The 27,500-nt window shown below is 39.3% G+C and overlaps 14 non-coding genes across 14 annotated transcripts; all 14 read right to left on the bottom strand.

Annotated features, from left to right (window-relative positions):
- Positions 1–2,062: 2,062 nt before the first annotated feature.
- Positions 2,063–2,135, bottom strand: TRNAQ-UUG (transfer RNA glutamine (anticodon UUG)). Its single transcript has one exon. It is a non-coding gene; the product is annotated as a tRNA-Gln (tRNA).
- A 1,512-nt stretch (positions 2,136–3,647) lies between these two features.
- TRNAR-UCG (transfer RNA arginine (anticodon UCG)) lies at positions 3,648–3,720 on the bottom strand. Its single transcript has one exon. It is a non-coding gene; the product is annotated as a tRNA-Arg (tRNA).
- A 1,509-nt stretch (positions 3,721–5,229) lies between these two features.
- TRNAR-UCG (transfer RNA arginine (anticodon UCG)) lies at positions 5,230–5,302 on the bottom strand. Its single transcript has one exon. It is a non-coding gene; the product is annotated as a tRNA-Arg (tRNA).
- Positions 5,303–6,814: 1,512 nt separating this feature from the next.
- On the bottom strand, positions 6,815–6,887 carry TRNAR-UCG (transfer RNA arginine (anticodon UCG)). Its single transcript has one exon. It is a non-coding gene; the product is annotated as a tRNA-Arg (tRNA).
- A 1,511-nt stretch (positions 6,888–8,398) lies between these two features.
- On the bottom strand, positions 8,399–8,471 carry TRNAQ-UUG (transfer RNA glutamine (anticodon UUG)). Its single transcript has one exon. It is a non-coding gene; the product is annotated as a tRNA-Gln (tRNA).
- A 1,515-nt stretch (positions 8,472–9,986) lies between these two features.
- On the bottom strand, positions 9,987–10,059 carry TRNAR-UCG (transfer RNA arginine (anticodon UCG)). Its single transcript has one exon. It is a non-coding gene; the product is annotated as a tRNA-Arg (tRNA).
- Positions 10,060–10,703: 644 nt separating this feature from the next.
- Positions 10,704–10,776, bottom strand: TRNAR-CCU (transfer RNA arginine (anticodon CCU)). Its single transcript has one exon. It is a non-coding gene; the product is annotated as a tRNA-Arg (tRNA).
- Positions 10,777–11,558: 782 nt separating this feature from the next.
- On the bottom strand, positions 11,559–11,631 carry TRNAR-UCG (transfer RNA arginine (anticodon UCG)). Its single transcript has one exon. It is a non-coding gene; the product is annotated as a tRNA-Arg (tRNA).
- A 1,515-nt stretch (positions 11,632–13,146) lies between these two features.
- Positions 13,147–13,219, bottom strand: TRNAR-UCG (transfer RNA arginine (anticodon UCG)). Its single transcript has one exon. It is a non-coding gene; the product is annotated as a tRNA-Arg (tRNA).
- A 3,078-nt stretch (positions 13,220–16,297) lies between these two features.
- On the bottom strand, positions 16,298–16,370 carry TRNAR-UCG (transfer RNA arginine (anticodon UCG)). The gene has a single exon. It is a non-coding gene; the product is annotated as a tRNA-Arg (tRNA).
- Positions 16,371–17,014: 644 nt separating this feature from the next.
- Positions 17,015–17,088, bottom strand: TRNAR-CCU (transfer RNA arginine (anticodon CCU)). Its single transcript has one exon. It is a non-coding gene; the product is annotated as a tRNA-Arg (tRNA).
- Positions 17,089–19,464: 2,376 nt separating this feature from the next.
- On the bottom strand, positions 19,465–19,537 carry TRNAR-UCG (transfer RNA arginine (anticodon UCG)). The gene has a single exon. It is a non-coding gene; the product is annotated as a tRNA-Arg (tRNA).
- A 3,101-nt stretch (positions 19,538–22,638) lies between these two features.
- Positions 22,639–22,711, bottom strand: TRNAQ-UUG (transfer RNA glutamine (anticodon UUG)). The gene has a single exon. It is a non-coding gene; the product is annotated as a tRNA-Gln (tRNA).
- A 4,698-nt stretch (positions 22,712–27,409) lies between these two features.
- TRNAQ-UUG (transfer RNA glutamine (anticodon UUG)) lies at positions 27,410–27,482 on the bottom strand. Its single transcript has one exon. It is a non-coding gene; the product is annotated as a tRNA-Gln (tRNA).
- Between the last annotated feature and the right edge of the window lie 18 nt (positions 27,483–27,500).

Genomic DNA, 27,500 nt, shown 5'->3' on the forward strand with positions numbered 1-27,500 from the left:
CCACACTCTGCAACTTAATAGACCAATGCTTTACAAATTAGCCAACTGTGTCATCAGCAAAGGCAGCCAATGTGCCAATCCTTTAAAATTCTTCTGTAGTACTTTTCTTTCTCATAGGCAAAATTAGCACTTTAACTGCACAAATCATACAGATTTTACACTTGAAGCACTCCATGAACACATACTTACACACCTTGCATTTCATCTACACACCCTTAAACTAAAAACCCATTCTGTCAAGTCAAAATTCTGCAACCCTATTACATATTCAGTGGGTGTACATAGAAGCACTTCTTAATGCCACTAACATGGACAAGATTTTAGGCTGAAGATGCAATCTAAATGACTGTGCAGTATGTACTCCACTTCATGAATAATTAGGAATGAGAACATGATGGCTATAAGAGTATTGGAAGAGCCTGCTTCCATTCTGAATGAAAAGCTGAGTTGTGTGACCATTGGCAAAAACCGACCACGAAGGGACTCGAACCCTAAATCTTCTGATCCGAAGTCAGACGCCTTATCCATTAGACCACGCGGTCATAAGTCCGGCTGAGCTTATTTTTATAATGTAGGTGGTATGCAAGGATGGGAAATATGATATTGATAGTTATTTAGGTTTACATCCCATTGTGTTTTTTCAGCTCCTTTCAATTAAAGCACTCTTTTGGAATCGATAAAATGAGAATGTCACCAGTACGATAAGCTTTTGTTTTCTTTTTTGCATTTAAACCTCTTTCTTCATGAGATTAAAGCTCAGTTGTATGCTTTACATAGTTCTGGATATTTCCAGAAGTGGAGAGAAACTGTTTTGACAGTAGTAAAAAAGTGCTCCTTTCTGGATATGCCAATTTACACACGCTCAAAGGTTGTATATGTTTCATGAATCCTGACTTGCCCTATTCAAGTAGCTGAAAGCCTGTCACCACCTCTAGAAACAACAGTTACACCAATCTAATTCAAATAATTTTTTCCAAAGGAATATCTTCTGCCGGGTCAAAGTTGCATCTGACAAAGATAGGTGGTTAAAAATCTACTTTGTAGTTTCAGAACACCAACATGACCCTGAAGAGTACAGAAGTAAAATGGTACCATTTCAAAGTTCCTAATACCTCATAAGATTCTGAGCGGAAGTATGTAATAAATATATAAATTTTTCTGGAAAAGTAAGAGTGGATATTGGTTTTCATCTCAAATGGGACTCGAACCCACAATTCCTGGCTTAGGAGGCCAGTGCCTTATCCATTAGGCCACTGAAGGACAGATAAACACTGCAGTCTAGAGGCAATATTTAAATGCATTCAATCGTCAAACACTGGTGTCTGCACACAGGACATTTCTCAGTTCTCTCCATAAGTAAACTTCCCATTTTCATCATCTTCCATCCCCGACTTTAACACTCTGTTCTGTGCTATAATGGAGGCTCTGCATTTCGAGCAAGTGGAGAGAAATTGGAGGAGAACCACTTTCGACTCAACACTTCTTCTTTCCTGGATGCTTTTCTCAATAAACTGGGCTTTGACAGTGGTATCAAGCCGTCCTTGTCTTCAGCAGGACACAGAAACAGGCACCAAGTCTCCTAACCAAGTTCAACCACACTCTGCAACTTAATAGACCAATGCTTTACAAATTAGCCAACTGTGTCATCAGCAAAGGCAGCCAATGTGCCAATCCTTTATAATTCTTCTGTAGTACTTTTCTTTCTCGTAGGCAAAATTAGCACTTTAACTGCACACATCATACAGATTTTACACTTGAAGCACTCCATGAACACATACTTACACACCTTGCATTTCATCTACACACCCTTTAACTAAAAACCCATTCTGTCAAGTCAAAATTCTGCAACCCTATTACATATTCAGTGGGTGTACATAGAAGCACTTCTTAATGCCACTAACATGGACAAGATTTTAGGCTGAAGATGCAATCTTAATGACTGTGCAGTATGTACTCCACTTCATGAATAATTAGGAATGAGAACATGATGGCTATAAGAGTATTGGAAGAGCCTGCTTCCATTCTGAATGGAAAGCTGAGTTGTGTGACCATTGGCAAAAACCGACCACGAAGGGACTCGAACCCTCAATCTTCTGATCCAAAGTCAGACGCCTTATCCATTAGGCCACACGGTCATATGTCCTGCTGTGCTTATTTTTATAATGTAGGTGGTATGCAAGGATGGGAAATATGATATTGATAGGTATTTAGGTTTACATCCCATTGTGTTTTTTCAGCTCCTTTCAATTAAAGCACTCTTTTGGAATCGATATAATGAGAATGTCACCAGTACGATAAGCTTTTGTTTTCTTTTTTGCATTTAAACCTCTTTCTTCATGAGATTAAAGCTCAGTTGTATGCTTTACATAGTTCTGGATATTTCCAGAAGTGCAGAGAAACTGTTTTGACAGTAGTACAAACTGCTCCTTTCTGGATATGCCATTTTACACACGCTCAAAGGTTGTATATGTTTCATGAATCCTGACTTGCCCTATTCAAGTAGCTGAAAGCCTGTCACCACCTCTAGAAACAACAGTTACACCAATCCAATTGAAATAATTTTTTCCAAAGGAATATCTTCTGCCGGGTCAAAGTTGCATCTGACAAAGATAGGTGTTTAAAAATCTACTTTGTAGTTTCAGAACACCAACATGACCCTGAAGAGTACAGAAGTAAAATGGTACCATTTCAAAGTTCCTAATACCTCATAAGATTCTGAGCGGTAGCATGTAATAAATATATAAATTTTTCTGGAAAAGTAAGAGTGGATATTGGTTTTAATCTCAGATGGGACTCGAACCCACAATTCCTTGCTTAGGAGGCCAGTGCCTTATCCATTAGGCCACTGAGGGACAGATAAACACTGCAGTCTAGAGGCATTATTTAAATGTATTCAATCGTCAAACACTGGTGTCTGCACACAGGACATTTCTCAGTTCTCTCCATAAGTAAACTTCCCATTTTCATCCTCTTCCATCCCCGACTTTAACACTCTGTTCTGTGCTATAATGGAGGCTCTGCATTTCGAGCAAGTGGAGAGAAATTGGAGGAGAACCACTTTCGACTCAACACTTCTTCTTTCCTGGATGCTTTTCTCAATAAACTGGGCTTTGACAATGGTATCAAGCCGTCCTTGTCTTCAGCAGGACACAGAAACAGGCACCAAGTCTCCTAACCAAGTTCAACAACACTCTGCAACTTAATATACCAATGCATTACAAATTAGCCAACTGTGTCACCAGCAAAGTCAGCCAATGTGCCAATCCTTTATAATTCTTCTGTAGTACTTTTCTTTCTTGTAGGCAAAATTAGCACTTTAACTGCACAAATCATACAGATTTTACACTTGAAGCACTCCATGAACACACACCTTGCATTTCATCTACACACCCTTAAGCTAAAAACCCATTCTGTCAAGTCAAAATTCTGCAACCCTATTACATATTCAGTGCGTGGACATAGAAGCACTTCTTAATGCCACTAACATGGACAAGATTTTAGGCTGAAGATGCAATCTAAATGACTGTGCAGTATGTACTCCACTTCATGAATAATTAGGAATGAGAACATGATGGCTATAAGAGTATTGGAAGAGCCTGCTTCCATTCTGAATGGAAAGCTGGCATTGTGTGACCATTGGCAAAAAACGACCACGAAGGGACTCGAACCCTCAATCTTCTGATCCGAAGTCAGACGCCTTATCCATTAGGCCACGCGGTCATATGTCCTGCTGTGCTTATTTTTATAATGTAGGTGGTATGCAAGGATGGGAAATATGATATTGATAGTTATTTAGGTTTACATCCCATTGTGTTTTTTCAGCTCCTTTCAATTAAAGCAGTCTTTTGGAATCGATATAATGAGAATGTCACCAGTATGATAAGCTTTTTTTTTTTTTTTTTTGCATTTAAACCTCTTTCTTCATGAGATTAAAGCTCAGTTGTATGCTTTGCATAGCTCTGGATATTTCCAGAAGTGGAGAGAAACTGTTTTGACAGTAGTACAAACTGCTCCTTTCTGGATATGCCAATTTACACACGCTCAAAGGTTGTATATGTTTCATGAATCCTGACTAGCCCTATTCAAGTAGCTGAAAGGCTGTCACCACCTCTAGAAACAACAGTTACACCAATCCAATTCAAATAATTTTTTCCAAAGGAATATCTTCTGCCGGGTCAAAGTTGCATCTGACAAAGATAGGTGTTTAAAAATCTACTTTGTAGATTCAGAACACCAACATGACCCTGAAGAGTACAGAAGTAAAATGGTACCATTTCAAAGTTCCTAATACCTCATAAGCTTCTGAGCGGAAGCATGTAATAAATATATAAATTTTTCTGGAAAAGTAAGAGTGGATATTGGTTTTCATTTCAGTTGGGACTCGAACCCACAATCCCTGGCTTAGGAGGCCAGTGCATTATCCATTAGGCCACTGAGGGACAGATAAACACTTGCATTCTAGAGGTATTATTTAAATGTATTCAATCGTCTGCACACAGGACATTTCTCAGTTCTCTCCATAAGTAAACTTCCCATTTTCATCCTCTTCCATCCCCGACTTTAACACTCTGTTCTGTGCTATAATGGAGGCTCTGCATTTCGAGCAAGTGGAGAGACATTGGAGGAGAACCACTTTCGACTCAACACTTCTTCTTTCCTGGATGCTTTTCTCAATAAACTGGGCTTTGACAGTGGTATCAAGCCGTCCTTGTCTTCAGCAGGACACAGAAACAGGCACCAAGTCTCCTAACCAAGTTCAACCACACTCTGCAACTTAATAGACCAATGCTTTACAAATTAGCCAACTGTGTCATCAGCAAAGGCAGCCAATGTGCCAATCCTTTATAATTCTTCTGTAGTACTTTTCTTTCTCGTAGGCAAAATTAGCACTTTAACTGCACAAATCATACAGATTTTACACTTGAAGCACTCCATGAACACATACTTACACACCTTGCATTTCATCTACACACCCTTAAACTAAAAACCCATTCTGTCAAGTCAAAATTCTGCAACCCTATTACATATTCAGTGGGTGTACATAGAAGCACTTCTTAATGCCACTAACATGGACAAGATTTTAGGCTGAAGATGCAATCTAAATGACTGTGCAGTATGTACTCCACTTCATGAATAATTAGGAATGAGAACATGATGGCTATAAGAGTATTGGAAGAGCCTGCTTCCATTCTGAATGGAAAGCTGAGTTGTGTGACCATTGGCAAAAACCGACCACGAAGGGACTCGAACCCTAAATCTTCTGATCCGAAGTCAGACGCCTTATCCATTAGGCCACGCGGTCATATGTCCTGCTGTGCTTATTTTTATAATGTAGGTGGTATGCAAGGATGGGAAATATGATATTGATAGTTGTTTAGGTTTACATCCCATTGTGTTTTTTCAGCTCCTTTCAATTAAAGCACTCTTTTGGAATCGATATAATGAGAATGTCACCAGTACGATAAGCTTTTGCTTTCTTTTTTGCATTTAAACCTCTTTCTTCATGAGATTAAAGCTCAGTTGTATGCTTTACATAGTTCTGGATATTTCCAGAAGTGGAGAGAAACTGTTTTGACAGTAGTAAAAAAATGCTCCTTTCTGGATATGCCAATTTACACACGCTCAAAGGTTGTATATGTTTCATGAATCCTGACTTGCCCTATTCAAGTAGCTGAAAGCCTGTCACCACCTCTAGAAACAACAGTTACACCAATCCAATTCAAATAATTTTTTCCAAAGGAATATCTTCTGCCGGGTCAAAGTTGCATCTGACAAAGATAGGTGTTTAAAAATCTACTTTGTAGTTTCAGAACACCAACATGACCCTGAAGAGTACAGAAGTAAAATGGCACCATTTCAAAGTTCCTAATACCTCATAGGATTCTGAGCGGAAGCATGTAATAAATATATAAATTTTTCTGGAAAAGTAAGAGTGGATATTGGTTTTCATCTCAAATGGGACTCAAACCCACAATTCCTGGCTTAAGAGGCCAGTGCCTTATCCATTAGGCCACTGAGGGACAGATAAACACTGCAGTCTAGAGGCAATATTTAAATGTATTCAATCGTCAAACACTGGTGTCTGCACACAGGACATTTCTCAGTTCTCTCCATAAGTAAACTTCCCATTTTCATCCTCTTCCATCCCCGACTTTAACACTCTGTTCTGTGCTATAATGGAGGCTCTGCATTTCGAGCAAGTGGAGAGAAATTGGAGGAGAACCACTTTCGACTCAACACTTCTTCTTTCCTGGATGCTTTTCTCAATAAACTGGGCTTTGACAGTGGTATCAAGCCGTCCTTGTCTTCAGCAGGACACAGAAACAGGCACCAAGTCTCCTAACCAAGTTCAACCACACTCTGCAACTTAATAGACCAATGCATTACAAATTAGCCAACTGTGTCATCAGCAAAGGCAGCCAATGTGCCAATCCTTTATAATTCTTCTGTAGTACTTTTCTTTCTCGTAGGCAAAACTAGCACTTTAACTGCACAAATCATACAGATTTTACACTTGAAGCACTCCATGAACACACACCTTGCATTTCATCTACACACCCTTAAGCTAAAAACCCATTCTGTCAAGTCAAAATTCTGCAACCCTATTACATATTCAGTGCGTGTACATAGAAGCACTTCTTAATGCCACTAAAATGGACAAGATTTTAGGCTGAAGATGCAATCTAAATGACTGTGCAGTATGTACTCCACTTCATGAATAATTAGGAATGAGAACATGATGGCTATAAGAGTATTGGAAGAGCCTGCTTCCATTCTGAATGGAAATCTGAGTTGTGTGACCATTGGCAAAAACTGACCACGAAGGGACTCGAACCCTCAATCTTCTGATCCGAAGTCAGACGCCTTATCCATTAGGCCACGCGGTCATATGTCCTACTGTGCTTATTTTTATAATGTAGGTGGTATGCAAGGATGGGAAATATGATATTGATAGTTATTTAGGTTTACATCCCATTGTGTTTTTTCAGCTCCTTTCAATTAAAGCACTCTTTTGGAATTGATATAATGAGAATGTCACCAGTATGATAAGCTTTTGTTTTCTTTTTTGCATTTAAACCTCTTTCTTCATGAGATTAAAGCTCAGTTGTATGCTTTACATAGCTCTGGATATTTCCAGAAGTGGAGAGAAACTGTTTTGACAGTAGTACAAACTGCTCCTTTCTGGATATGCCAATTTACACACGCTCAAAGGTTGTATATGTTTCATGAATCCTGACTTGCCCTATTCAAGTAGCTGAAAGCCTGTCACCACCTCTAGAAACAACAGTTACACCAATCCAATTCAAATAATTTTTTCCAAAGGAATATCTTCTGCCGGGTCAAAGTTGCATCTGACAAAGATAGGTGTTTAAAAATCTACTTTGTAGTTTCAGAACACCAACATGACCCTGAAGAGTACAGAAGTAAAATGGTACCATTTCAAAGTTCCTAATACCTCATAAGATTCTGAGCGGTAGCATGTAATAAATATATAAATTTTTCTGGAAAAGTAAGAGTGGATATCGGTTTTCATCTCAGATGGGAATCGAAACCACAATTCCTTGCTTAGGAGGCCAGTGCCTTATCCATTAGGCCACTGAGGGACAGATAAGCACTGCAGTCTAGAGGCATTATTTAAATGTATTCAATCGTCAAACACTGGTGTCTGCACACAGGACATTTCTCAGTTCTCTCCATAAGTAAACTTCCCATTTTCATCCTCTTCCATCCCCGACTTTAACACTCTGTTCTGTGCTATAATCGAGGCTCTGCATTTCGAGCAAGTGGAGAGAAATTGGAGGAGAACCACTTTCGACTCAACACTTCTTCTTTCCTGGATGCTTTTCTCAATAAACTGGGCTTTGACAGTGGTATCAAGCCGTCCTTGTCTTCAGCAGGACACAGAAACAGGCACCAAGTCTCCTAACCAAGTTCAACCACACTCTGCAACTTAATATACCAATGCATTACAAATTAGCCAACTGTGTCACCAGCAAAGGCAGCCAATGTGCCAATCCTTTATAATTCTTCTGTAGTACTTTTCTTTCTTGTAGGCAAAATTAGCACTTTAACTGCACAAATCATACAGATTTTACACTTGAAGCACTCCATGAACACACACCTTGCATTTCATCTACACACCCTTAAGCTAAAAACCCATTCTGTCAAGTCAAAATTCTGCAACCCTATTACATATTCAGTGCGTGTACATAGAAGCACTTCTTAATGCCACTAACATGGACAAGATTTTAGGCTGAAGATGCAATCTAAATGACTGTGCAGTATGTACTCCACTTCATGAATAATTAGGAATGAGAACATGATGGCTATAAGAGTATTGGAAGAGCCTGCTTCCATTCTGAATGGAAAGCTGAGTTGTGTGACCATTGGCAAAAACCGACCACGAAGGGACTCGAACCCTCAATCTTCTGATCCAAAGTCAGACGCCTTATCCATTAGGCCACGCGGTCATATGTCCTGCTGTGCTTATTTTTATAATTTAGGTGGTATGCAAGGATGGGAAATATGATATTGATAGTTATTTAGGTTTACATCCCATTGTGTTTTTTCAGCTCCTTTCAATTAAAGCACTCTTTTAGAATCGATATAATGAGAATGTCACCAGTACGATAAGCTTTTGTTTTCTTTTTTGCATTTAAACCTCTTTCTTCATGAGATTAAAGCTCAGTTGTATGCTTTACATAGCTCTGGATATTTCCAGAAGTGGGGAGAAACTGTTTTGACAGTAGTACAAACTGCTCCTTTCTGGATATGCCAATTTACACACGCTCAAAGGTTGTATATGTTTCATGAATCCTGACTTGCCCTATTCAAGTAGCTGAAAGCCTGTCACCACCTCTAGAAACAACAGTTACACCAATCCAATTGAAATCATTTTTTCCAAAGGAATATCTTCTGCCGGGTCAAAGTTGCATCTGACAAAGATAGGTGTTTAAAAATCTACTTTGTAGTTTCAGAACACCAACATGACCCTGTAGAGTACAGAAGTAAAATGGTACCATTTCAAAGTTCCTAATACCTCATAAGCTTCTGAGCGGAAGGATGTAATAAATATATACATTTTTCTGGAAAAGTAAAAGTGGATATTGGGTTTCACCTCAGATGAGACTCAAACCCACAATCCCTGGCTTAGGAGGCCAGTGCCTTATCCATTAGGCCACTGAGGATAAGCATTTGCTGTCTAGAGGCATTATTTAAATGTATTCAATCGTCAAACACTGGTGTCTGCACACAGGACATTCCTCAGTTCTCTCCATAAGTAAACTTCCCATTTTCATCCTCTTCCATCCCCGACTTTAACACTCTGTTCTGTGCTGTAATGGAGGCTCTGCATTTCGAGCAAGTGGAAAGAAATTGGAGGAGAACAACTTTCGACTCAACACTTCTTCTTTCCTGGATGCTTTTCTCAATAAACTGGGCTTTGACAGTGGTATCAAGCCGTCCTTGTCTTCAGCAGGACACAGAAACAGGCACCAAGTCTCCTAACCAAGTTCAACCACACTCTGCAACTTAATAGACCAATGCTTTACAAATTAGCCAACTGTGTCATCAGCAAAGGCAGCCAATGTGCCAATCCTTTATAATTCTTCTGTAGTACTTTTCTTTCTCGTAGGCAAAATTAGCACTTTAACTGCACAAATCATACAGATTTTACACTTGAAGCACTCCATGAACACATACTTACACACCTTGCATTTCATGTACACACCCTTAAGCTAAAAACCCATTCTGTTCAGTCAAAATTCTGCAACCCTATTACATATTCAGTGCGTGTACATAGAAGCACTTCTTAATGCCACTAACATGGACAAGATTTTATGCTGAAGATGCAATCTAAATGACTGTGCAGTATGTACTCCACTTCATGAATAATTAGGAATGAGAACATGATGGCTATAAGAGTATTGGAAGAGCCTGCTTCCATTCTGAATGGAAAGCTGAGTTGTGTGACCATTGGCAAAAACCGACCACGAAGGGACTCGAACCCTCAATCTTCTGATCCGAAGTCAGACGCCTTATCCATTAGGCCACGCGGTCATATGTCCTGCTGTGCTTATTTTTATAATATAGGTGGTTTGCAAGGATGGGAAATATGATATTGATAGTTATTTAGGTTTACATCCCATTGTGTTTTTTCAGCTCCTTTCAATTAAAGCACTCTTTTAGAATTGATATAATGAGAATGTCACCAGTACGATAAGCTTTTGTTTTCTTTTTTGCATTTAAACCTCTTTCTTCATGAGATTAAAGCTCAGTTGTATGCTTTACATAGCTCTGGATATTTCCAGAAGTGGGGAGAAACTGTTTTGACAGTAGTACAAACTGCTCCTTTCTGGATATGCCAATTTACACACGCTCAAAGGTTGTATATGTTTCATGAATCCTGACTTGCCCTATTCAAGCAGCTGAAAGCCTGTCACCACCTCTAGAAACAACAGTTACACCAATCCAATTGAAATCATTTTTTCCAAAGGAATATCTTCTGCCGGGTCAAAGTTGCATCTGACAAAGATAGGTGTTTAAAAATCTACTTTGTAGTTTCAGAAAACCAACATGACCCTGTAGAGTACAGAAGTAAAATGGTACCATTTCAAAGTTCCTAATACCTCATAAGCTTCTGAGCGGAAGGATGTAATAAATATATAAATTTTTCTGGAAAAGTAAAAGTGGATATTGGGTTTCACCTCAGATGAGACTCGAACCCACAATCCCTGGCTTAGGAGGCCAGTGCCTTATCCATTAGGCCACTGAGGCACAGATAAACCCATGCAGTCTAGAGGCATTATTTAAATGTATTCAATCGTCTGCACACAGGACATTTCTCAGTTCTCTCCATAAGTAAACTTCCCATTTTCATCCTCTTCCATCCCCGACTTTAACACTCTGTTCTGTGCTATAATGGAGGCTCTGCATTTCGAGCAAGTGGAGAGAAATTGGAGGAGAACCACTTTCGACTCAACACTTCTTCTTTCCTGGATGCTTTTCTCAATAAACTGGGCTTTGACAGTGGTATAAAGCCGTCCTTGTCTTCAGCAGGACACAGAAACAGGCACCAAGTCTCCTAACCAAGTTCAACCACACTCTGCAACTTAATATACCAATGCATTACAAATTAGCCAACTGTGTCACCAGCAAAGGCAGCCAATGTGCCAATCCTTTATAATTCTTCTGTAGTACTTTTCTTTCTTGTAGGCAAAATTAGCACTTTAACTGCACAAATCATACAGATTTTACACTTGAAGCATTCCATGAACACACACCTTGCATTTCATCTACACACCCTTAAGCTAAAAACCCATTCTGTCAAGTCAAAATTCTGCAACCCTATTACATATTCAGTGCGTGTACATAGAAGCACTTCTTAATGCCACTAACATGGACAAGATTTTAGGCTGAAGATGCAATCTAAATGACTGTGCAGTATGTACTCCACTTCATGAATAATTAGGAATGAGAACATGATGGCTATAAGAGTATTGGAAGAGCCTGCTTCCATTCTGAATGGAAAGCTGAGTTGTGTGACCATTGGCAAAAACTGACCACGAAGGGACTCGAACCCTCAATCTTCTGATCCGAAGTCAGACGCCTTATCCATTAGGCCACGCGGTCATATTTCCTGCTGTGCTTATTTTTATAATGTAGGTGGTATGCAAGGATGGGAAATATGATATTGATAGTTATTTAGGTTTACATCCCATTGTGTTTTTTCAGCTCCTTTCAATTAAAGCACTCTTTTAGAATCGATATAATGAGAATGTCACCAGTACGATAAGCTTTTGTTTTCTTTTTTGCATTTAAACCTCTTTCTTCATGAGATTAAAGCTCAGTTGTATGCTTTACATAGCTCTGGATATTTCCAGAAGTGGGGAGAAACTGTTTTGACAGTAGTACAAACTGCTCCTTTCTGGATATGCCAATTTACACACGCTCAAAGGTTGTATATGTTTCATGAATCCTGACTTGCCCTATTCAAGTAGCTGAAAGCCTGTCACCACCTCTAGAAACAACAGTTACACCAATCCAATTGAAATCATTTTTTCCAAAGGAATATCTTCTGCCGGGTCAAAGTTGCATCTGACAAAGATGGGTGTTTAAAAATCTACTTTGTAGTTTCAGAACACCAACATGACCCTGTAGAGTACAGAAGTAAAATGGTACCATTTCAAAGTTCCTAATACCTCATAAGCTTCTGAGCGGAAGGATGTAATAAATATATAAATTTTTCTGGAAAAGTAAAAGTGGATATGGGGTTTCACCTCAGATGAGACTCGAACCCACAATCCCTGGCTTAGGAGGCCAGTGCCTTATCCATTAGGCCACTGAGGATAAACACTTGCTGTCTAGAGGCATTATTTAAATGTATTCAATCGTCAAACACTGGTGTCTGCACACAGGACATTCCTCAGTTCTCTCCATAAGTAAACTTCCCATTTTCATCCTCTTCCATCCCCGACTTTAACACTCTGTTCTGTGCTATAATGGAGGCTCTGCATTTCGAGCAAGTGGAGAGAAATTGGAGGAGAACCACTTTCGACTCAACACTTCTTCTTTCCTGGATGCTTTTCTCAATAAACTGGGCTTTGACAGTGGTATCAAGCCGTCCTTGTCTTCAGCAGGACACAGAAACAGGCACCAAGTCTCCTAACCAAGTTCAACCACACTCTGCAACTTAATAGACCAATGCTTTACAAATTAGCCAACTGTGTCATCAGCAAAGGCAGCCAATGTGCCAATCCTTTATAATTCTTCTGTAGTACTTTTCTTTCTCGTAGGCAAAATTAGCACTTTAACTGCACAAATCATACAGATTTTACACTTGAAGCACTCCATGAACACATACTTACACACCTTGCATTTCATGTACACACCCTTAAGCTAAAAACCCATTCTGTTCAGTCAAAATTCTGCAACCCTATTACATATTCAGTGCGTGTACATAGAAGCACTTCTTAATGCCACTAACATGGACAAGATTTTATGCTGAAGATGCAATCTAAATGACTGTGCAGTATGTACTCCACTTCATGAATAATTAGGAATGAGAACATGATGGCTATAAGAGTATTGGAAGAGCCTGCTTCCATTCTGAATGGAAAGCTGAGTTGTGTGACCATTGGCAAAAACCGACCACGAAGGGACTCGAACCCTCAATCTTCTGATCCGAAGTCAGACGCCTTATCCATTAGGCCACGCGGTCATATGTCCTGCTGTGCTTATTTTTATAATGTAGGTGGTATGCAAGGATGGGAAATATGATATTGTTAGTTATTTAGGTTTACATCCCATTGTGTTTTTTCAGCTCCTTTCAATTAAAGCACTCTTTTAGAATTGATATAATGAGAATGTCACCAGTACGATAAGCTTTTGTTTTCTTTTTTGCATTTAAACCTCTTTCTTCATGAGATTAAAGCTCAGTTGTATGCTTTACATAGCTCTGGATATTTCCAGAAGTGGGGAGAAACTGTTTTGACAGTAGTACAAACTGCTCCTTTCTGGATATGCCAATTTACACACGCTCAAAGGTTGTATATGTTTCATGAATCCTGACTTGCCCTATTCAAGTAGCTGAAAGCCTGTCACCACCTCTAGAAACAACAGTTACACCAATCCAATTGAAATCATTTTTTCCAAAGGAATATCTTCTGCCGGGTCAAAGTTGCATCTGACAAAGATAGGTGTTTAAAAATCTACTTTGTAGCTTCAGAACACCAACATGACCCTGTAGAGTACAGAAGTAAAATGGTACCATTTCAAAGTTCCTAATACCTCATAAGCTTCTGAGCGGAAGGATGTAATAAATATATAAATTTTTCTGGAAAATTAAAAGTGGATATTGGGTTTCACCTCAGATGAGACTCGAACCCACAATCCCTGGCTTAGGAGGCCAGTGCCTTATCCATTAGGCCACTGAGGGACAGATAAACACTTGCATTCTAGAGGCATTATTTAAATGTATTCAATCGTCTGCACACAGGACATTTCTCAGTTCTCTCCATAAGTAAACTTCCCATTTTCATCCTCTTCCATCCCGACTTTAACACTCTTTTCTATGCTATAATGGAGGCTCTGCATTTCGAGCAAGTGGAAAGAAATTGGAGGAGAACAACTTTCGACTCAACACTTCTTCTTTCCTGGATGCTTTTCTCAATAAACTGGGCTTTGACAGTGGTATCAAGCCGTCCTTGTCTTCAGCAGGACACAGAAACAGGCACCAAGTCTCCTAACCAAGTTTAACCACACTCTGCAACTTAATAGACCAATGCTTTACAAATTAGCCAACTGTGTCATCAGCAAAGGCAGCCAATGTGCCAATCCTTTATAATTCTTCTGTAGTACTTTTCTTTCTCATAGGCAAAATTAGCACTTTAACTGCACAAATCATACAGATTTTACACTTGAAGCACTCCATGAACACACACCTTCCATTTCATCTACACACCCTTAAGCTAAAAACCCATTCTGTCAAGTCAAAATTCTGCAACCCTATTACATATTCAGTGCGTGTACATAGAAGCACTTCTTAATGCCACTAACATGGACAAGATTTTAGGCTGAAGATGCAATCTAAATGACTGTGCAGTATGTACTCCACTTCATGAATAATTAGGAATGAGAACATGATGGCTATAAGAGTATTGGAAGAGCCTGCTTCCATTCTGAATGGAAAGCTGAGTTGTGTGACCATTGGCAAAAACCGACCACGAATGGACTCGAACCCTCAATCTTCTGATCCAAAGTCAGACGCCTTATCCATTAGGCCACGCGGTCATATGTCCTGCTGTGCTTATTTTTATAATGTAGGTGGTATGCAAGGATGGGAAATATGATATTGATAGTTATTTAGGTTTACATCTCATTGTGTTTTTTCAGCTCCTTTCAATTAAAGCACTCTTTTGGAATCGATATAATGAGAATGTCACCAGTACGATAAACTTTTGTTTTCTTTTTTGCATTTAAACCTCTTTCTTCATGAGATTAAAGCTCAGTTGTATGCTTTACATAGCTCTGGATATTTCCAGACGTGGAGAGAAACTGTTTTGACAGTAGTACAAACTGCTCATTTCTGGATATGCCAATTTACACACGCTCAAAGGTTGTATAAGTTTCATGAATCCTGACTTGCCCTATTCAAGTAGCTGAAAGCCTGTCACCACCTCTAGAAACAACAGTTACACCAATCCAATTCAAATCATTTTTTCCAAAGGAATATCTTCTGCAGGGTCAAAGTTGCATCTGACAAAGATAGGTGTTTAAAAATCTACTTTGTAGTTTCAGAACACCAACATGACCCTGAAGAGTACAGAAGTAAAATGGTACCATTTCAAAGTTCCTAATACCTCATAAGCTTCTGAGCGGAAGAATGTAATAAATATATCAATTTTTATGGAAAAGTAAGAGTGGATATTGGTTTTCACCTCAGATAGTACTCGAAACCACAATCCATGGCTTTGGAGGCCAGTGCCTTATGCATTAGGCCACTGAGGCACAGATAAACACTTGCATTCTAGAGGCATTATTTAAATGTATTCAATCGTCTGCACACAGGACATTTCTCAGTTCTCTCCATAAGTAAACTTCCCATTTTCATCCTCTTCCATCCCCGACTTTAACACTCTGTTCTGTACTATAATGGAGGCTCTGCATTTCGAGCAAGTGGAGAGAAATTGGAGGAGAACCACTTTCGACTCAACACTTCTTCTTTCCTTAATGCTTTTCTCAATAAACTGGGCTTTGACAGTGGTATCAAGCCGTCCTTGTCTTCAGCAGGACACAGAAACAGGCACCAAGTCTCCTAACCAAGTTCAACTACACTCTGCAACTTAATAGACCAATGCTTTACAAATTAGCCAACTGTGTCATCAGCAAAGGCAGCCAATGTGCCAATCCTTTGTAATTCTTCTGTAGTACTTTTCTTTCTCGCAGGCAAAATTAGCACTTTAACTGCACAAATCATACAGATTTTACACTTGAAGCACTCCATGAACACATACTTACACACCTTGCATTTCATGTACACACCCTCAAGCTAAAAACCCATTCTGTCAAGTCAAAATTCTGCAAACCTATTACATATTCAGTGCGTGTACATAGAAGCACTTCTTAATGCCACTAACATGGACAAGATTTTAGGCTGAATATGCAATCTAAATGACTGTGCAGTATGTACTCCACTTCATGAATAATTAGGAATGAGAACATGATGGCTATAAGAGTATTGGAAGAGCCTGCTTCCATTCTGAATGGAAAGCTGAGTTGTGTGACCATTGGCAAAAACCGACCACGAAGGGACTCGAACCCTAAATCTTCTGATCCGAAGTCAGACGCCTTATCCATTAGGCCACGCGGTCATATGTCCTGCTGTGCTTATTTTTATAATGTAGGTGGTATGCAAGGATGGGAAATATGATATTGATAGTTATTTACGTTTACATCCCATTGTGTTTTTTCAGCTCCTTTCAATTAAAGCACTCTTTTGGAATCGATATAATGAGAATGTCACCAGTACGATAAGCTTTTGCTTTCTTTTTTGCATTTAAACCTCTTTCTTCATGAGATTAAAGCTCAGTTGTATGCTTTACATAGTTCTGGATATTTCCAGAAGTGGAGAGAAACTGTTTTGACAGTAATAAAAAAATGCTCCTTTCTGGATATGCCAATTTACACACGCTCAAAGGTTGTATATGTTTCATGAATCCTGACTTGCCCTATTCAAGTAGCTGAAAGCCTGTCACCACCTCTAGAAACAACAGTTACACCAATCCAATTCAAATAATTTTTTCCAAAGGAATATCTTCTGCCGGGTCAAAGTTGCATCTGACAAAGATAGGTGTTTAAAAATCTACTTTGTAGTTTCAGAACACCAACATGAGTCCGGAGAGTACAGAAGTAAAATGGTACCATTTTAAAGTTCCTAATACCTCATAAGCTTCTGAGCGGAAGCATGTTATAAATATATAAATTTTTCTGGAAAAGTAAGAGCGGATATTGGTTTTCACCTCAGATGGGACTCGAACCCACAATCCCTGGCTTAGGAGGCCAGTGCCTTATCCATTAGGCCACTGAGGGACAGATAAACAGTTGCATTCTAGAGGCATTATTTAAATGTATTCAATCGTCTGCACACAGGACATTTCTCAGTTCTCTCCATAAGTAAACTTCCCATTTTCATCCTCTTCCATCCCCGACTTTAACACTCTGTTCTGTGCTATAATGGAGGCTCTGCATTTCGAGCAAGTGGAGAGAAATTGGAGGAGAACCACTTTCGACTCAACACTTCTTCTTTCCTGGATGCTTTTCTCAATAAACTGGGCTTTGACAGTGGTATCAAGCCGTCCTTGTCTTCAGCAGGACACAGAAACAGGCACCAAGTCTCCTAACCAAGTTCAACCACACTCTGCAACTTAATAGACCAATGCTTTACAAATTAGCCAAATGTGTCATCAGCAAAGGCAGCCAATGTGCCAATCCTTTATAATTCTTCTGTAGTACTTTTCTTTCTCGTAGGCAAAATTAGCACTTTAACTGCACAAATCATACAGATTTTACACTTGAAGCACTCCATGAACACATACTTACACACCTTGCATTTCATCTACACACCCTTAAACTAAAAACCCATTCTGTCAAGTCAAAATTCTGCAACCCTATTACATATTCAGTGGGTGTACATAGAAGCACTTCTTAATGCCACTAACATGGACAAGATTTTAGGCTGAAGATGCAATCTAAATGACTGTGCAGTATGTACTCCACTTCATGAATAATTAGGAATGAGAACATGATGGCTATAAGAGTATTGGAAGAGCCTGCTTCCATTCTGAATGAAAAGCTGAGTTGTGTGACCATTGGCAAAAACCGACCACGAAGGGACTCGAACCCTAAATCTTCTGATCCGAAGTCAGACGCCTTATCCATTAGGACACGCGGTCATAAGTCCGGCTGAGCTTATTTTTATAATGTAGGTGGTATGCAAGGATGGGAAATATGATATTGATAGTTATTTAGGTTTACATCCCATTGTGTTTTTTCAGCTCCTTTCAATTAAAGCACTCTTTTGGAATCGATAAAATGAGAATGTCACCAGTACGATAAGCTTTTGTTTTCTTTTTTGCATTTAAACCTCTTTCTTCATGAGATTAAAGCTCAGTTGTATGCTTTACATAGTTCTGGATATTTCCAGAAGTGGAGAGAAACTGTTTTGACAGTAGTAAAAAAGTGCTCCTTTCTGGATATGCCAATTTACACACGCTCAAAGGTTGTATATGTTTCATGAATCCTGACTTGCCCTATTCAAGTAGCTGAAAGCCTGTCACCACCTCTAGAAACAACAGTTACACCAATCCAATTCAAATAATTTTTTCCAAAGGAATATCTTCTGCCGGGTCAAAGTTGCATCTGACAAAGATAGGTGTTTAAAAATCTACTTTGTAGTTTCAGAACACCAACATGACCCTGAAGAGTACAGAAGTAAAATGGTACCATTTCAAAGTTCCTAATACCTCATAAGATTCTGAGCGGAAGCATGTAATAAATATATACATTTTTCTGGAAAAGTAAGAGTGGATATTGGTTTTCATCTCAGATGGGAATCGAACCCACAATTCCTTGCTTAGGAGGCCAGTGCCTTATCCATTAGGCCACTGAGGGACAGATAAACACTGCAGTCTAGAGGCATTATTTAAATGTATTCAATCGTCAAACACTGGTGTCTGCACACAGGACATTTCTCAGTTCTCTCCATAAGTAAACTTCCCATTTTCATCCTCTTCCATCCCCGACTTTAACACTCTGTTCTGTGCTATAATGGAGGCTCTGCATTTCGAGCAAGTGGAGAGAAATTGGAGGAGAACCACTTTCGACTCAACACTTCTTCTTTCCTGGATGCTTTTCTCAATAAACTGGGCTTTGACAGTGGTATCAAGCCGTCCTTGTCTTCAGCAGGACACAGAAACAGGCACCAAGTCTCCTAACCAAGTTCAACCACACCCTGCAACTTAATATACCAATGCATTACAAATTAGCCAACTGTGTCACCAGCAAAGGCAGCCAATGTGCCAATCCTTTATAATTCTTCTGTAGTACTTTTCTTTCTTGTAGGCAAAATTAGCACTTTAACTGCACAAATCATACAGATTTTACACTTGAAGCACTCCATGAACACACACCTTGCATTTCATCTACACACCCTTAAGCTAAAAACCCATTCTGTCAAGTCAAAATTCTGCAACCCTATTACATATTCAGTGAGTGTACATAGAAGCACTTCTTAATGCCACTAACATGGACAAGATTTTAGGCTGAAGATGCAATCTAAATGACTGTGCAGTATGTACTCCACTTCATGAATAATTAGGAATGAGAACATGATGGCTATAGGAGTATTGGAAGAGCCTGCTTCCATTCTGAATGGAAAGCTGGCATTGTGTGACCATTGGCAAAAACCGACCACAAAGGGACTCGAACCCTCAATCTTCTGATCCGAAGTCAGACGCCTTATCCATTAGGCCACGCGGTCATATGTCCTGCTGTGCTTATTTTTATAATGTAGGTGGTATGCAAGGATGGGAAATATGATATTGATAGTTATTTAGGTTTACATCCCATTGTGTTTTTTCAGCTCCTTTCCATTAAAGCACTCTTTTGGAATCGATATAATGAGAATGTCACCAGTATGATAAGCTTTTGGTTGTTTTTTTTGCATTTAAACCTCTTTCTTCATGAGATTAAAGCTCAGTTGTATGCTTTGCATAGCTCTGGATATTTCCAGAAGTGGAGAGAAACTTTTTTGACAGTAGTACAAACTGCTCCTTTCTGGATATGCCAATTTACACACGCTCAAAGGTTGTATATGTTTCATGAATCCTGACTTGCCCTATTCAAGTAGCTGAAAGCCTGTCACCACCTCTAGAAACAACAGTTACACCAATCCAATTCAAATAATTTTTTCCAAAGGAATATCTTATGCCGGGTCAAAGTTGCATCTGACAAAGATAGGTGTTTAAAAATCTACTTTGTAGTTTCAGAACACCAACATGACCCTGAAGAGTACAGAAGTAAAATGGTACCATTTCAAAGTTCCTAATACCTCATAAGCTTCTGAGCGGAAGCATGTAATAAATATATAAATTTTTCTGGAAAAGTAAGAGTGGATATTGGTTTTCATCTCAGATGGGACTCAAACCCACAATCCCTGGCTTAGGAGGCCAGTGCCTTATCCATTAGGCCACTGAGGGACAGATAAACACTTGCATTCTAGAGGCATTATTTAAATGTATTCAATCGTCTGCACACAGGACATTTCTCAGTTCTCTCCATAAGTAAACTTCCCATTTTCATCATCTTCCATCCCCGACTTTAACACTCTGTTCTGTGCTATAATGGAGGCTCTGCATTTCGAGCAAGTGGAGAGAAATTGGAGGAGAACCACTTTCGACTCAACACTTCTTCTTTCCTGGATGCTTTTCTCAATAAACTGGGCTTTGACAGTGGTATCAAGCCGTCCTTGTCTTCAGCAGGACACAGAAACAGACACCAAGTCTCCTAACCAAGTTCAACCACACTCTGCAACTTAATAGACCAATGCTTTACAAATTAGCCAACTGTGTCATCAGCAAAGGCAGCCAATGTGCCAATCCTTTATAATTCTTCTGTAGTACTTTTCTTTCTCGTAGGCAAAATTAGCACTTTAACTGCACAAATCATACAGATTTTACACTTGAAGCACTCCATGAACACATACTTACACACCTTGCATTTCATCTACACACCCTTTAACTGAAAACCCATTCTGTCAAGTCAAAATTCTGCAACCCTATTACATATTCAGTGGGTGTACATAGAAGCACTTCTTAATGCCACTTACATGGACAAGATTTTAGGCTGAAGATGCAATCTTAATGACTGTGCAGTATGTACTCCACTTCATGAATAATTAGGAATGAGAACATGATGGCTATAAGAGTATTGGAAGAGCCTGCTTCCATTCTGAATGGAAAGCTGAGTTGTGTGACCATTGGCAAAAACCGACCACGAAGGGACTCGAACCCTCAATCTTCTGATCCAAAGTCAGACGCCTTATCCTATAGGCCACGCGGTCATATGTCCTGCTGTGCTTATTTTTATAATGTAGGTGGTATGCAAGGATGGGAAATATGATATTGATAGGTATTTAGGTTTACATCCCATTGTGTTTTTTCAGCTCCTTTCAAATAAAGCACTCTTTTGGAATCTATATAATGGGAATGTCACCAGTACGATAAGCTTTTGTTTTCTTTTTTGCATTTAAACCTCTTTCTTCATGAGATTAAAGCTCAGTTGTATGCTTTACATAGTTCTGGATATTTCCAGAAGTGGAGAGAAACTGTTTTGACAGTAGTAAAAAAGTGCTCCTTTCTGGATATGCCAATTTACACACGCTCAAAGGTTGTATATGTTTCATGAATCCTGACTTGCCCTATTCAAGTAGCTGAAAGCCTGTCACCACCTCTAGAAACAACAGTTACACCAATCTAATTCAAATAATTTTTTCCAAAGGAATATCTTCTGCCGGGTCAAAGTTGCATCTGACAAAGATAGGTGGTTAAAAATCTACTTTGTAGTTTCAGAACACCAACATGACCCTGAAGAGTACAGAAGTAAAATGGTACCATTTCAAAGTTCCTAATACCTCATAAGATTCTGAGCGGAAGTATGTAATAAATATATAAATTTTTCTGGAAAAGTAAGAGTGGATATTGGTTTTCATCTCAAATGGAACTCGAACCCACAATTCCTGGCTTAGGAGGCCAGTGCCTTATCCATTAGGCCACTGAAGGACAGATAAACACTGCAGTCTAGAGGCAATATTTAAATGCATTCAATCGTCAAACACTGGTGTCTGCACACAGGACATTTCTCAGTTCTCTCCATAAGTAAACTTCCCATTTTCATCATCTTCCATCCCCGACTTTAACACTCTGTTCTGTGCTATAATGGAGGCTCTGCATTTCGAGCAAGTGGAGAGAAATTGGAGGAGAACCACTTTCGACTCAACACTTCTTCTTTCCTGGATGCTTTTCTCAATAAACTGGGCTTTGACAGTGGTATCAAGCCGTCCTTGTCTTCAGCAGGACACAGAAACAGGCACCAAGTCTCCTAACCAAGTTCAACCACACTCTGCAACTTAATAGACCAATGCTTTACAAATTAGCCAACTGTGTCATCAGCAAAGGCAGCCAATGTGCCAATCCTTTATAATTCTTCTGTAGTACTTTTCTTTCTCGTAGGCAAAATTAGCACTTTAACTGCACACATCATACAGATTTTACACTTGAAGCACTCCATGAACACATACTTACACACCTTGCATTTCATCTACACACCCTTTAACTAAAAACCCATTCTGTCAAGTCAAAATTCTGCAACCCTATTACATATTCAGTGGGTGTACATAGAAGCACTTCTTAATGCCACTAACATGGACAAGATTTTAGGCTGAAGATGCAATCTTAATGACTGTGCAGTATGTACTCCACTTCATGAATAATTAGGAATGAGAACATGATGGCTATAAGAGTATTGGAAGAGCCTGCTTCCATTCTGAATGGAAAGCTGAGTTGTGTGACCATTGGCAAAAACCGACCACGAAGGGACTCGAACCCTCAATCTTCTGATCCAAAGTCAGACGCCTTATCCATTAGGCCACACGGTCATATGTCCTGCTGTGCTTATTTTTATAATGTAGGTGGTATGCAAGGATGGGAAATATGATATTGATAGGTATTTAGGTTTACATCCCATTGTGTTTTTTCAGCTCCTTTCAATTAAAGCACTCTTTTGGAATCGATATAATGAGAATGTCACCAGTACGATAAGCTTTTGTTTTCTTTTTTGCATTTAAACCTCTTTCTTCATGAGATTAAAGCTCAGTTGTATGCTTTACATAGTTCTGGATATTTCCAGAAGTGCAGAGAAACTGTTTTGACAGTAGTACAAACTGCTCCTTTCTGGATATGCCATTTTACACACGCTCAAAGGTTGTATATGTTTCATGAATCCTGACTTGCCCTATTCAAGTAGCTGAAAGCCTGTCACCACCTCTAGAAACAACAGTTACACCAATCCAATTGAAATAATTTTTTCCAAAGGAATATCTTCTGCCGGGTCAAAGTTGCATCTGACAAAGATAGGTGTTTAAAAATCTACTTTGTAGTTTCAGAACACCAACATGACCCTGAAGAGTACAGAAGTAAAATGGTACCATTTCAAAGTTCCTAATACCTCATAAGATTCTGAGCGGTAGCATGTAATAAATATATAAATTTTTCCGGAAAAGTAAGAGTGGATATTGGTTTTAATCTCAGATGGGACTCGAACCCACAATTCCTTGCTTAGGAGGCCAGTGCCTTATCCATTAGGCCACTGAGGGACAGATAAACACTGCAGTCTAGAGGCATTATTTAAATGTATTCAATCGTCAAACACTGGTGTCTGCACACAGGACATTTCTCAGTTCTCTCCATAAGTAAACTTCCCATTTTCATCCTCTTCCATCCCCGACTTTAACACTCTGTTCTGTGCTATAATGGAGGCTCTGCATTTCGAGCAAGTGGAGAGAAATTGGAGGAGAACCACTTTCGACTCAACACTTCTTCTTTCCTGGATGCTTTTCTCAATAAACTGGGCTTTGACAGTGGTATCAAGCCGTCCTTGTCTTCAGCAGGACACAGAAACAGGCACCAAGTCTCCTAACCAAGTTCAACCACACTCTGCAACTTAATAGACCAATGCTTTACAAATTAGCCAACTGTGTCATCAGCAAAGGCAGCCAATGTGCCAATCCTTTATAATTCTTCTGTAGTACTTTTCTTTCTCGTAGGCAAAATTAGCACTTTAACTGCACAAATCATACAGATTTTACACTTGAAGCACTCCATGAACACATACTTACACACCTTGCATTTCATCTACACACCCTTAAACTAAAAACCCATTCTGTCAAGTCAAAATTCTGCAACCCTATTACATATTCAGTGGGTGTACATAGAAGCACTTCTTAATGCCACTAACATGGACAAGATTTTAGGCTGAAGATGCAATCTAAATGACTGTGCAGTATGTACTCCACTTCATGAATAATTAGGAATGAGAACATGATGGCTATAAGAGTATTGGAAGAGCCTGCTTCCATTCTGAATGGAAAGCTGAGTTGTGTGACCATTGGCAAAAACCGACCACGAAGGGACTCGAACCCTAAATCTTCAGATCCGAAGTCAGACGCCTTATCCATTAGGCCACGCGGTCATAAGTCTGGCTGTGCTTATTTTTATAATGTAGGTGGTATGCAAGGATGGGAAATATGATATTGATAGTTATTTAGGTTTACATCCCATTGTGTTTTTTCAGCTCCTTTCAATTAAAGCACTCTTTTGCAATCGATAAAATGAGAATGTCACCAGTACGATAAGCTTTTGTTTTCTTTTTTGCATTTAAACCTCTTTCTTCATGAGATTAAAGCTCAGTTGTATGCTTTACATAGTTCTGGATATTTCCAGAAGTGGAGAGAAACTGTTTTGACAGTAGTAAAAAAGTGCTCCTTTCTGGATATGCCAATTTACACACGCTCAAAGGTTGTATATGTTTCATGAATCCTGACTTGCCCTATTCAAGTAGCTGAAAGCCTGTCGCCACCTCTAGAAACAACAGTTACACCAATCCAATTCAAATAATTTTTTCCAAAGGAATATCTTCTGCCGGGTCAAAGTTGCATCTGACAAAGATAGGTGTTTAAAAATCTACTTTGTAGTTTCAGAACACCAACATGACCCTGAAGAGTACAGAAGTAAAATAGTACCATTTCAAAGTTCCTAATACCTCATAAGATTCTGAGCGGAAGCATGTAATAAATATATAAATTTTTCTGGAAAAGTAAGAGTGGATATTGGTTTTCATCTCAAATGGGACTCGAATCCACAATTCCTGGCTTAGGAGGCCAGTGCCTTATCCATTAGGCCACTGAGGGACAGATAAACACTGCAGTCTAGAAGCAATATTTAAATGTATTCAATCGTCAAACACTGGTGTCTGCACACAGGACATTTCTCAGTTCTCTCCATAAGTAAACTTCCCATTTTCATCCTCTTCCATCCCCGACTTTAACACTCTGTTCTGTGCTATAAAGGAGGCTCTGCATTTCGAGCAAGTGGAGAGAAATTGGAGGAGAACCACTTTCGACTCAACACTTCTTCTTTCCTGGATGCTTTTCTCAATAAACTGGGCTTTGACAGTGGTATCAACCCGTCCTTGTCTTCAGCAGGACACAGAAACAGGCACCAAGTCTCCTAACCAAGTTCAACCACACTCTGCAACTTAATAGACCAATGCTTTACAAATTAGCCAACTGTGTCATCAGCAAAGGCAGCCAATGTGCCAATCCTTTATAATTCTTCTGTAGTACTTTTCTTTCTCGTAGGCAAAATTAGCACTTTAACTGCACAAATCATACAGATTTTACACTTGAAGCACTCCATGAACACATACTTACACACCTTGCATTTCATCTACACACCCTTAAACTAAAAACCCATTCTGTCAAGTCAAAATTCTGCAACCCTATTACATATTCAGTGGGTGTACATAGAAGCACTTCTTAATGCCACTAACATGGACAAGATTTTAGGCTGAAGATGCAATCTAAATGACTGTGCAGTATGTACTCCACTTCATGAATAATTAGGAATGAGAACATGATGGCTATAAGAGTATTGGAAGAGCCTGCTTCCATTCTGAATGGAAAGCTGAGTTGTGTGACCATTGGCAAAAACCGACCACGAAGGGACTCGAACCCTAAATCTTCAGATCCGAAGTCAGACGCCTTATCCATTAGGCCACGCGGTCATAAGTCTGGCTGTGCTTATTTTTATAATGTAGGTGGTATGCAAGGATGGGAAATATGATATTGATAGTTATTTAGGTTTACATCCCATTTTTTTTTTTTCAGCTCCTTTCAATTAAAGCACTCTTTTGCAATCGATAAAATGAGAATGTCACCAGTACGATAAGCTTTTGTTTTCTTTTTTGCATTTAAACCTCTTTCTTCATGAGATTAAAGCTCAGTTGTATGCTTTACATAGTTCTGGATATTTCCAGAAGTGGAGAGAAACTGTTTTGACAGTAGTAAAAAAGTGCTCCTTTCTGGATATGCCAATTTACACACGCTCAAAGGTTGTATATGTTTCATGAATCCTGACTTGCCCTATTCAAGTAGCTGAAAGCCTGTCGCCACCTCTAGAAACAACAGTTACACCAATCCAATTCAAATAATTTTTTCCAAAGGAATATCTTCTGCCGGGTCAAAGTTGCATCTGACAAAGATAGGTGTTTAAAAATCTACTTTGTAGTTTCAGAACACCAACATGACCCTGAAGAGTACAGAAGTAAAATAGTACCATTTCAAAGTTCCTAATACCTCATAAGATTCTGAGCGGAAGCATGTAATAAATATATAAATTTTTCTGGAAAAGTAAGAGTGGATATTGGTTTTCATCTCAAATGGGACTCGAATCCACAATTCCTGGCTTAGGAGGCCAGTGCCTTATCCATTAGGCCACTGAGGGACAGATAAACACTGCAGTCTAGAAGCAATATTTAAATGTATTCAATCGTCAAACACTGGTGTCTGCACACAGGACATTTCTCAGTTCTCTCCATAAGTAAACTTCCCATTTTCATCCTCTTCCATCCCCGACTTTAACACTCTGTTCTGTGCTATAATGGAGGCTCTGCATTTCGAGCAAGTGGAGAGAAATTGGAGGAGAACCACTTTCGACTCAACACTTCTTCTTTCCTGGATGCTTTTCTCAATAAACTGGGCTTTGACAGTGGTATCAAGCCGTCCTTGTCTTCAGCAGGACACAGAAACAGGCACCAAGTCTCCTAACCAAGTTCAACCACACTCTGCAACTTAATAGACCAATGCATTACAAATTAGCCAACTGTGTCATCAGCAAAGGCAGCCAATGTGCCAATCCTTTATAATTCTTCTGTAGTACTTTTCTTTCTCGTAGGCAAAATTAGCACTTTAACTGCACAAATCATACAGATTTTACACTTGAAGCACTCCATGAACACACACCTTGCATTTCATCTACACACCCTTAAGCTAAAAACCCATTCTGTCAAGTCAAAATTCTGCAACCCTATTACATATTCAGTGTGTGTACATAGAAGCACTTCTTAATGCCACTAACATGGACAAGATTTTAGGCTGAAGATGCAATCTAAATGACTGTGCAGTATGTACTCCACTTCATGAATAATTAGGAATGAGAACATGATGGCTATAAGAGTATTGGAAGAGCCTGCTTCCATTCTGAATGGAAATCTGAGTTGTGTGACCATTGGCAAAAACTGACCACGAAGGGACTCGAACCCTCAATCTTCTGATCCAAAGTCAGACGCCTTATCCATTAGGCCACGCGGTCATATGTCCTGCTGTGCTT

The sequence above is a fragment of the Lissotriton vulgaris genome, chromosome 5 (assembly GCF_964263255.1).
Source record: "Lissotriton vulgaris chromosome 5, aLisVul1.2, whole genome shotgun sequence".
NCBI lineage: Eukaryota > Metazoa > Chordata > Amphibia > Caudata > Salamandridae > Lissotriton > Lissotriton vulgaris.